The 10,000-nt window shown below is 36.4% G+C and overlaps 6 non-coding genes across 6 annotated transcripts; all 6 read right to left on the reverse strand.

Moving 5' to 3' along the window:
• Positions 1-1,126: 1,126 nt before the first annotated feature.
• On the reverse strand, positions 1,127-1,245 carry LOC136182149 (5S ribosomal RNA). The gene has a single exon (XR_010668467.1). It is a non-coding gene; the product is annotated as a 5S ribosomal RNA (ribosomal RNA).
• A 1,423-nt stretch (positions 1,246-2,668) lies between these two features.
• On the reverse strand, positions 2,669-2,787 carry LOC136182150 (5S ribosomal RNA). Its single transcript, XR_010668468.1, has one exon. It is a non-coding gene; the product is annotated as a 5S ribosomal RNA (ribosomal RNA).
• A 1,423-nt stretch (positions 2,788-4,210) lies between these two features.
• On the reverse strand, positions 4,211-4,329 carry LOC136182151 (5S ribosomal RNA). The gene has a single exon (XR_010668469.1). It is a non-coding gene; the product is annotated as a 5S ribosomal RNA (ribosomal RNA).
• Positions 4,330-5,748: 1,419 nt separating this feature from the next.
• LOC136181491 (5S ribosomal RNA) lies at positions 5,749-5,867 on the reverse strand. The gene has a single exon (XR_010667838.1). It is a non-coding gene; the product is annotated as a 5S ribosomal RNA (ribosomal RNA).
• A 1,423-nt stretch (positions 5,868-7,290) lies between these two features.
• Positions 7,291-7,409, reverse strand: LOC136182152 (5S ribosomal RNA). The gene has a single exon (XR_010668470.1). It is a non-coding gene; the product is annotated as a 5S ribosomal RNA (ribosomal RNA).
• A 1,419-nt stretch (positions 7,410-8,828) lies between these two features.
• Positions 8,829-8,947, reverse strand: LOC136181492 (5S ribosomal RNA). Its single transcript, XR_010667839.1, has one exon. It is a non-coding gene; the product is annotated as a 5S ribosomal RNA (ribosomal RNA).
• Positions 8,948-10,000: the final 1,053 nt, after the last annotated feature.

Raw genomic sequence — 10,000 nt, forward strand, 5'->3', positions numbered from 1 at the left:
TCTTTCAAAACTGGCCTGGTTAGTACTTGGATGGGAGACCGCCTGGGAATCCCAGGTGCTGTAAGCTTTTAATACCTGCTTCAGCCAGCAGGGGGCGCTGTAACCTCCTGCTATGCACTGCAGTTCTTTTTTTATTTGTCTATCATTGCTTCTACTTTCCTACAAAGTAGCTTACACTGAATTTTGATTGGGGATCATCTATAGCATATATAGGGACTGATTGTAATAATTATGAATTTTCATATAATTAGTAAGTGTTCCTTTGTGATTCCTAATGGAGGATTGTTTTTTTTAATGATTAGTTACAATGGAGAATGTGAGGGGATCAAATATGTATGCCCCACAGGGTTATGATTTCTACATGAAACATTGCAATGGCTGATTTATTCATTTGTCATTCAAGATTACCTCAAAACAAGTAAGTGGTGATAAAAACATAATTTCGAGTTGTCCCTTATATCTTAATCAATCACTGCTTAGGCTACTATAATAATCCTAAATCTTGTGTGCCTTAATGCAACATTTAAACTTATTTCTGCTGTTCACTGTTCACAAGTTTGCAGTATTGAAAACCTTAATAAATCCACAGTAAAAGTGACGATGCAAAATGGTCAACTTCTGAAAAATCGTCAATTGATTCTGAAAAAATATTGATTGATAAGTAAGCATCACTTGTTTGCAGGTTTTTTTTAAATTCAATCTTAATAGTAATCATTTATAATAATTCCTGATTTGGTGTAAATGTTTATTATTGATGTGAAAACATTTATAATGATGGTGAATATTTCCAGTTGAATCAAATGTATAATATGGCTACCAGAGTGTTGTGGGGAAGTAAAGAGTAACCTAAGTACAAGTAATTAAAATATGTTAATGCAGTAGTCCTTACTTAAGTAGGCTACATGTACTTTTTGAATGTAAAACTGAACTTTGAAAACAGCCTCCAGAGAGCGTAATATGTATTAATACTCACTGAAAACATTGATGAAAATTGCAACAACAAAAAAAAAAGAGAGGACAGACTGCCAAATAAAATCATGTTTCATTTTCCACTGGCCTGTTTCTCTCAGTCCTTTCTCCACTAGTGAGGCAACAGCGCCCTCTTCTGGCTAAATGAGGTATTAAAAGCTTACAGCACCTGGTATTCCCAGGCGGTCTCCCATCCAAGTACTAACCAGGCCCGACCCTGCTTAGCTTCCGAGATCGGACGAGATCGGGCGTGTTCAGGGTGGTATGGCCGTAAGCGAATGAACAGGTTGTTAAAGGGTTATTTATACATACTTAGGTTTAAAGTAACACCTCGCCAAAATTAGAGCAAGTGACTATGACCTAGTTGATTTTATTACTTTTCTACTCAAACGTGTGGGCCTATGGATAGACTTACACTTAATCTTACTAGATTCAGCAATACTTTGACGCTGGGAGTTAACTAAAGACTTGCAGCTTGTTTTTAAGACTTGTTTCACGACTTGCGGGCAAACTGAACGTTCAAACGTCTGATAAACACATTGAACAAACCGATTCCGTGAAGATTAACTTCCCTCTTTCAAAACTGGCCTGGTTAGTACTTGGATGGGAGACCGCCTGGGAATCCCAGGTGCTGTAAGCTTTTAATACCTGCTTCAGCCAGCAGGGGGCGCTGTAACCTCCTGCTATGCACTGCAGTTCTTTTTTTATTTGTCTATCATTGCTTCTACTTTCCTACAAAGTAGCTTACACTGAATTTTGATTGGGGATCATCTATAGCATATATAGGGACTGATTGTAATAATTATGAATTTTCATATAATTAGTAAGTGTTCCTTTGTGATTCCTAATGGAGGATTGTTTTTTTTAATGATTAGTTACAATGGAGAATGTGAGGGGATCAAATATGTATGCCCCACAGGGTTATGATTTCTACATGAAACATTGCAATGGCTGATTTATTCATTTGTCATTCAAGATTACCTCAAAACAAGTAAGTGGTGATAAAAACATAATTTCGAGTTGTCCCTTATATCTTAATCAATCACTGCTTAGGCTACTATAATAATCCTAAATCTTGTGTGCCTTAATGCAACATTTAAACTTATTTCTGCTGTTCACTGTTCACAAGTTTGCAGTATTGAAAACCTTAATAAATCCACAGTAAAAGTGACGATGCAAAATGGTCAACTTCTGAAAAATCGTCAATTGATTCTGAAAAAATATTGATTGATAAGTAAGCATCACTTGTTTGCAGGTTTTTTTTAAATTCAATCTTAATAGTAATCATTTATAATAATTCCTGATTTGGTGTAAATGTTTATTATTGATGTGAAAACATTTATAATGATGGTGAATATTTCCAGTTGAATCAAATGTATAATATGGCTACCAGAGTGTTGTGGGGAAGTAAAGAGTAACCTAAGTACAAGTAATTAAAATATGTTAATGCAGTAGTCCTTACTTAAGTAGGCTACATGTACTTTTTGAATGTAAAACTGAACTTTGAAAACAGCCTCCAGAGAGCGTAATATGTATTAATACTCACTGAAAACATTGATGAAAATTGCAACAACAAAAAAAAAAGAGAGGACAGACTGCCAAATAAAATCATGTTTCATTTTCCACTGGCCTGTTTCTCTCAGTCCTTTCTCCACTAGTGAGGCAACAGCGCCCTCTTCTGGCTAAAGGAGGTATTAAAAGCTTACAGCACCTGGTATTCCCAGGCGGTCTCCCATCCAAGTACTAACCAGGCCCGACCCTGCTTAGCTTCCGAGATCGGACGAGATCGGGCGTGTTCAGGGTGGTATGGCCGTAAGCGAATGAACAGGTTGTTAAAGGGTTATTTATACATACTTAGGTTTAAAGTAACACCTCGCCAAAATTAGAGCAAGTGACTATGACCTAGTTGATTTTATTACTTTTCTACTCAAACGTGTGGGCCTATGGATAGACTTACACTTAATCTTACTAGATTCAGCAATACTTTGACGCTGGGAGTTAACTAAAGACTTGCAGCTTGTTTTTAAGACTTGTTTCACGACTTGCGGGCAAACTGAACGTTCAAACGTCTGATAAACACATTGAACAAACCGATTCCGTGAAGATTAACTTCCCTCTTTCAAAACTGGCCTGGTTAGTACTTGGATGGGAGACCGCCTGGGAATCCCAGGTGCTGTAAGCTTTTAATACCTGCTTCAGCCAGCAGGGGGCGCTGTAACCTCCTGCTATGCACTGCAGTTCTTTTTTTATTTGTCTATCATTGCTTCTACTTTCCTACAAAGTAGCTTACACTGAATTTTGATTGGGGATCATCTATAGCATATATAGGGACTGATTGTAATAATTATGAATTTTCATATAATTAGTAAGTGTTCCTTTGTGATTCCTAATGGAGGATTGTTTTTTTTAATGATTAGTTACAATGGAGAATGTGAGGGGATCAAATATGTATGCCCCACAGGGTTATGATTTCTACATGAAACATTGCAATGGCTGATTTATTCATTTGTCATTCAAGATTACCTCAAAACAAGTAAGTGGTGATAAAAACATAATTTCGAGTTGTCCCTTATATCTTAATCAATCACTGCTTAGGCTACTATAATAATCCTAAATCTTGTGTGCCTTAATGCAACATTTAAACTTATTTCTGCTGTTCACTGTTCACAAGTTTGCAGTATTGAAAACCTTAATAAATCCACAGTAAAAGTGACGATGCAAAATGGTCAACTTCTGAAAAATCGTCAATTGATTCTGAAAAAATATTGATTGATAAGTAAGCATCACTTGTTTGCAGGTTTTTTTTAAATTCAATCTTAATAGTAATCATTTATAATAATTCCTGATTTGGTGTAAATGTTTATTATTGATGTGAAAACATTTATAATGATGGTGAATATTTCCAGTTGAATCAAATGTATAATATGGCTACCAGAGTGTTGTGGGGAAGTAAAGAGTAACCTAAGTACAAGTAATTAAAATATGTTAATGCAGTAGTCCTTACTTAAGTAGGCTACATGTACTTTTTGAATGTAAAACTGAACTTTGAAAACAGCCTCCAGAGAGCGTAATATGTATTAATACTCACTGAAAACATTGATGAAAATTGCAACAACAAAAAAAAAAGAGAGGACAGACTGCCAAATAAAATCATGTTTCATTTTCCACTGGCCTGTTTCTCTCAGTCCTTTCTCCACTAGTGAGGCAACAGCGCCCTCTTCTGGCTAAAGGAGGTATTAAAAGCTTACAGCACCTGGTATTCCCAGGCGGTCTCCCATCCAAGTACTAACCAGGCCCGACCCTGCTTAGCTTCCGAGATCGGACGAGATCGGGCGTGTTCAGGGTGGTATGGCCGTAAGCGAATGAACAGGTTGTTAAAGGGTTATTTATACATACTTAGGTTTAAAGTAACACCTCGCCAAAATTAGAGCAAGTGACTATGACCTAGTTGATTTTATTACTTTTCTACTCAAACGTGTGGGCCTATGGATAGACTTACACTTAATCTTACTAGATTCAGCAATACTTTGACGCTGGGAGTTAACTAAAGACTTGCAGCTTGTTTTTAAGACTTGTTTCACGACTTGCGGGCAAACTGAACGTTCAAACGTCTGATAAACACATTGAACAAACCGATTCCGTGAAGATTAACTTCCCTCTTTCAAAACTGGCCTGGTTAGTACTTGGATGGGAGACCGCCTGGGAATCCCAGGTGCTGTAAGCTTTTAATACCTGCTTCAGCCAGCAGGGGGCGCTGTAACCTCCTGCTATGCACTGCAGTTCTTTTTTTATTTGTCTATCATTGCTTCTACTTTCCTACAAAGTAGCTTACACTGAATTTTGATTGGGGATCATCTATAGCATATATAGGGACTGATTGTAATAATTATGAATTTTCATATAATTAGTAAGTGTTCCTTTGTGATTCCTAATGGAGGATTGTTTTTTTTAATGATTAGTTACAATGGAGAATGTGAGGGGATCAAATATGTATGCCCCACAGGGTTATGATTTCTACATGAAACATTGCAATGGCTGATTTATTCATTTGTCATTCAAGATTACCTCAAAACAAGTAAGTGGTGATAAAAACATAATTTCGAGTTGTCCCTTATATCTTAATCAATCACTGCTTAGGCTACTATAATAATCCTAAATCTTGTGTGCCTTAATGCAACATTTAAACTTATTTCTGCTGTTCACTGTTCACAAGTTTGCAGTATTGAAAACCTTAATAAATCCACAGTAAAAGTGACGATGCAAAATGGTCAACTTCTGAAAAATCGTCAATTGATTCTGAAAAAATATTGATTGATAAGTAAGCATCACTTGTTTGCAGGTTTTTTTTAAATTCAATCTTAATAGTAATCATTTATAATAATTCCTGATTTGGTGTAAATGTTTATTATTGATGTGAAAACATTTATAATGATGGTGAATATTTCCAGTTGAATCAAATGTATAATATGGCTACCAGAGTGTTGTGGGGAAGTAAAGAGTAACCTAAGTACAAGTAATTAAAATATGTTAATGCAGTAGTCCTTACTTAAGTAGGCTACATGTACTTTTTGAATGTAAAACTGAACTTTGAAAACAGCCTCCAGAGAGCGTAATATGTATTAATACTCACTGAAAACATTGATGAAAATTGCAACAAAAAAAAAGAGAGGACAGACTGCCAAATAAAATCATGTTTCATTTTCCACTGGCCTGTTTCTCTCAGTCCTTTCTCCACTAGTGAGGCAACAGCGCCCTCTTCTGGCTAAAGGAGGTATTAAAAGCTTACAGCACCTGGTATTCCCAGGCGGTCTCCCATCCAAGTACTAACCAGGCCCGACCCTGCTTAGCTTCCGAGATCGGACGAGATCGGGCGTGTTCAGGGTGGTATGGCCGTAAGTGAATGAACAGGTTGTTAAAGGGTTATTTATACATACTTAGGTTTAAAGTAACACCTCGCCAAAATTAGAGCAAGTGACTATGACCTAGTTGATTTTATTACTTTTCTACTCAAACGTGTGGGCCTATGGATAGACTTACACTTAATCTTACTAGATTCAGCAATACTTTGACGCTGGGAGTTAACTAAAGACTTGCAGCTTGTTTTTAAGACTTGTTTCACGACTTGCGGGCAAACTGAACGTTCAAACGTCTGATAAACACATTGAACAAACTGATTCCGTGAAGATTAACTTCCCTCTTTCAAAACTGGCCTGGTTAGTACTTGGATGGGAGACCGCCTGGGAATCCCAGGTGCTGTAAGCTTTTAATACCTGCTTCAGCCAGCAGGGGGCGCTGTAACCTCCTGCTATGCACTGCAGTTCTTTTTTTATTTGTCTATCATTGCTTCTACTTTCCTACAAAGTAGCTTACACTGAATTTTGATTGGGGATCATCTATAGCATATATAGGGACTGATTGTAATAATTATGAATTTTCATATAATTAGTAAGTGTTCCTTTGTGATTCCTAATGGAGGATTGTTTTTTTTAATGATTAGTTACAATGGAGAATGTGAGGGGATCAAATATGTATGCCCCACAGGGTTATGATTTCTACATGAAACATTGCAATGGCTGATTTATTCATTTGTCATTCAAGATTACCTCAAAACAAGTAAGTGGTGATAAAAACATAATTTCGAGTTGTCCCTTATATCTTAATCAATCACTGCTTAGGCTACTATAATAATCCTAAATCTTGTGTGCCTTAATGCAACATTTAAACTTATTTCTGCTGTTCACTGTTCACAAGTTTGCAGTATTGAAAACCTTAATAAATCCACAGTAAAAGTGACGATGCAAAATGGTCAACTTCTGAAAAATCGTCAATTGATTCTGAAAAAATATTGATTGATAAGTAAGCATCACTTGTTTGCAGGTTTTTTTTAAATTCAATCTTAATAGTAATCATTTATAATAATTCCTGATTTGGTGTAAATGTTTATTATTGATGTGAAAACATTTATAATGATGGTGAATATTTCCAGTTGAATCAAATGTATAATATGGCTACCAGAGTGTTGTGGGGAAGTAAAGAGTAACCTAAGTACAAGTAATTAAAATATGTTAATGCAGTAGTCCTTACTTAAGTAGGCTACATGTACTTTTTGAATGTAAAACTGAACTTTGAAAACAGCCTCCAGAGAGCGTAATATGTATTAATACTCACTGAAAACATTGATGAAAATTGCAACAACAAAAAAAAAAGAGAGGACAGACTGCCAAATAAAATCATGTTTCATTTTCCACTGGCCTGTTTCTCTCAGTCCTTTCTCCACTAGTGAGGCAACAGCGCCCTCTTCTGGCTAAAGGAGGTATTAAAAGCTTACAGCACCTGGTATTCCCAGGCGGTCTCCCATCCAAGTACTAACCAGGCCCGACCCTGCTTAGCTTCCGAGATCGGACGAGATCGGGCGTGTTCAGGGTGGTATGGCCGTAAGCGAATGAACAGGTTGTTAAAGGGTTATTTATACATACTTAGGTTTAAAGTAACACCTCGCCAAAATTAGAGCAAGTGACTATGACCTAGTTGATTTTATTACTTTTCTACTCAAACGTGTGGGCCTATGGATAGACTTACACTTAATCTTACTAGATTCAGCAATACTTTGACGCTGGGAGTTAACTAAAGACTTGCAGCTTGTTTTTAAGACTTGTTTCACGACTTGCGGGCAAACTGAACGTTCAAACGTCTGATAAACACATTGAACAAACCGATTCCGTGAAGATTAACTTCCCTCTTTCAAAACTGGCCTGGTTAGTACTTGGATGGGAGACCGCCTGGGAATCCCAGGTGCTGTAAGCTTTTAATACCTGCTTCAGCCAGCAGGGGGCGCTGTAACCTCCTGCTATGCACTGCAGTTCTTTTTTTATTTGTCTATCATTGCTTCTACTTTCCTACAAAGTAGCTTACACTGAATTTTGATTGGGGATCATCTATGGCATATATAGGGACTGATTGTAATAATTATGAATTTTCATATAATTAGTAAGTGTTCCTTTGTGATTCCTAATGGAGGATTGTTTTTTTTAATGATTAGTTACAATGGAGAATGTGAGGGGATCAAATATGTATGCCCCACAGGGTTATGATTTCTACATGAAACATTGCAATGGCTGATTTATTCATTTGTCATTCAAGATTACCTCAAAACAAGTAAGTGGTGATAAAAACATAATTTCGAGTTGTCCCTTATATCTTAATCAATCACTGCTTAGGCTACTATAATAATCCTAAATCTTGTGTGCCTTAATGCAACATTTAAACTTATTTCTGCTGTTCACTGTTCACAAGTTTGCAGTATTGAAAACCTTAATAAATCCACAGTAAAAGTGACGATGCAAAATGGTCAACTTCTGAAAAATCGTCAATTGATTCTGAAAAAATATTGATTGATAAGTAAGCATCACTTGTTTGCAGGTTTTTTTTAAATTCAATCTTAATAGTAATCATTTATAATAATTCCTGATTTGGTGTAAATGTTTATTATTGATGTGAAAACATTTATAATGATGGTGAATATTTCCAGTTGAATCAAATGTATAATATGGCTACCAGAGTGTTGTGGGGAAGTAAAGAGTAACCTAAGTACAAGTAATTAAAATATGTTAATGCAGTAGTCCTTACTTAAGTAGGCTACATGTACTTTTTGAATGTAAAACTGAACTTTGAAAACAGCCTCCAGAGAGCGTAATATGTATTAATACTCACTGAAAACATTGATGAAAATTGCAACAAAAAAAAAGAGAGGACAGACTGCCAAATAAAATCATGTTTCATTTTCCACTGGCCTGTTTCTCTCAGTCCTTTCTCCACTAGTGAGGCAACAGCGCCCTCTTCTGGCTAAAGGAGGTATTAAAAGCTTACAGCACCTGGTATTCCCAGGCGGTCTCCCATCCAAGTACTAACCAGGCCCGACCCTGCTTAGCTTCCGAGATCGGACGAGATCGGGCGTGTTCAGGGTGGTATGGCCGTAAGTGAATGAACAGGTTGTTAAAGGGTTATTTATACATACTTAGGTTTAAAGTAACACCTCGCCAAAATTAGAGCAAGTGACTATGACCTAGTTGATTTTATTACTTTTCTACTCAAACGTGTGGGCCTATGGATAGACTTACACTTAATCTTACTAGATTCAGCAATACTTTGACGCTGGGAGTTAACTAAAGACTTGCAGCTTGTTTTTAAGACTTGTTTCACGACTTGCGGGCAAACTGAACGTTCAAACGTCTGATAAACACATTGAACAAACTGATTCCGTGAAGATTAACTTCCCTCTTTCAAAACTGGCCTGGTTAGTACTTGGATGGGAGACCGCCTGGGAATCCCAGGTGCTGTAAGCTTTTAATACCTGCTTCAGCCAGCAGGGGGCGCTGTAACCTCCTGCTATGCACTGCAGTTCTTTTTTTATTTGTCTATCATTGCTTCTACTTTCCTACAAAGTAGCTTACACTGAATTTTGATTGGGGATCATCTATAGCATATATAGGGACTGATTGTAATAATTATGAATTTTCATATAATTAGTAAGTGTTCCTTTGTGATTCCTAATGGAGGATTGTTTTTTTTAATGATTAGTTACAATGGAGAATGTGAGGGGATCAAATATGTATGCCCCACAGGGTTATGATTTCTACATGAAACATTGCAATGGCTGATTTATTCATTTGTCATTCAAGATTACCTCAAAACAAGTAAGTGGTGATAAAAACATAATTTCGAGTTGTCCCTTATATCTTAATCAATCACTGCTTAGGCTACTATAATAATCCTAAATCTTGTGTGCCTTAATGCAACATTTAAACTTATTTCTGCTGTTCACTGTTCACAAGTTTGCAGTATTGAAAACCTTAATAAATCCACAGTAAAAGTGACGATGCAAAATGGTCAACTTCTGAAAAATCGTCAATTGATTCTGAAAAAATATTGATTGATAAGTAAGCATCACTTGTTTGCAGGTTTTTTTTAAATTCAATCTTAATAGTAATCATTTATAATAATTCCTGATTTGGTGTAAATGTTTATTATTGAT

Source organism: Labrus bergylta, chromosome 13 (assembly GCF_963930695.1).
Source record: "Labrus bergylta chromosome 13, fLabBer1.1, whole genome shotgun sequence".
NCBI classification, from domain to species: Eukaryota; Metazoa; Chordata; class Actinopteri; order Labriformes; family Labridae; genus Labrus; species Labrus bergylta.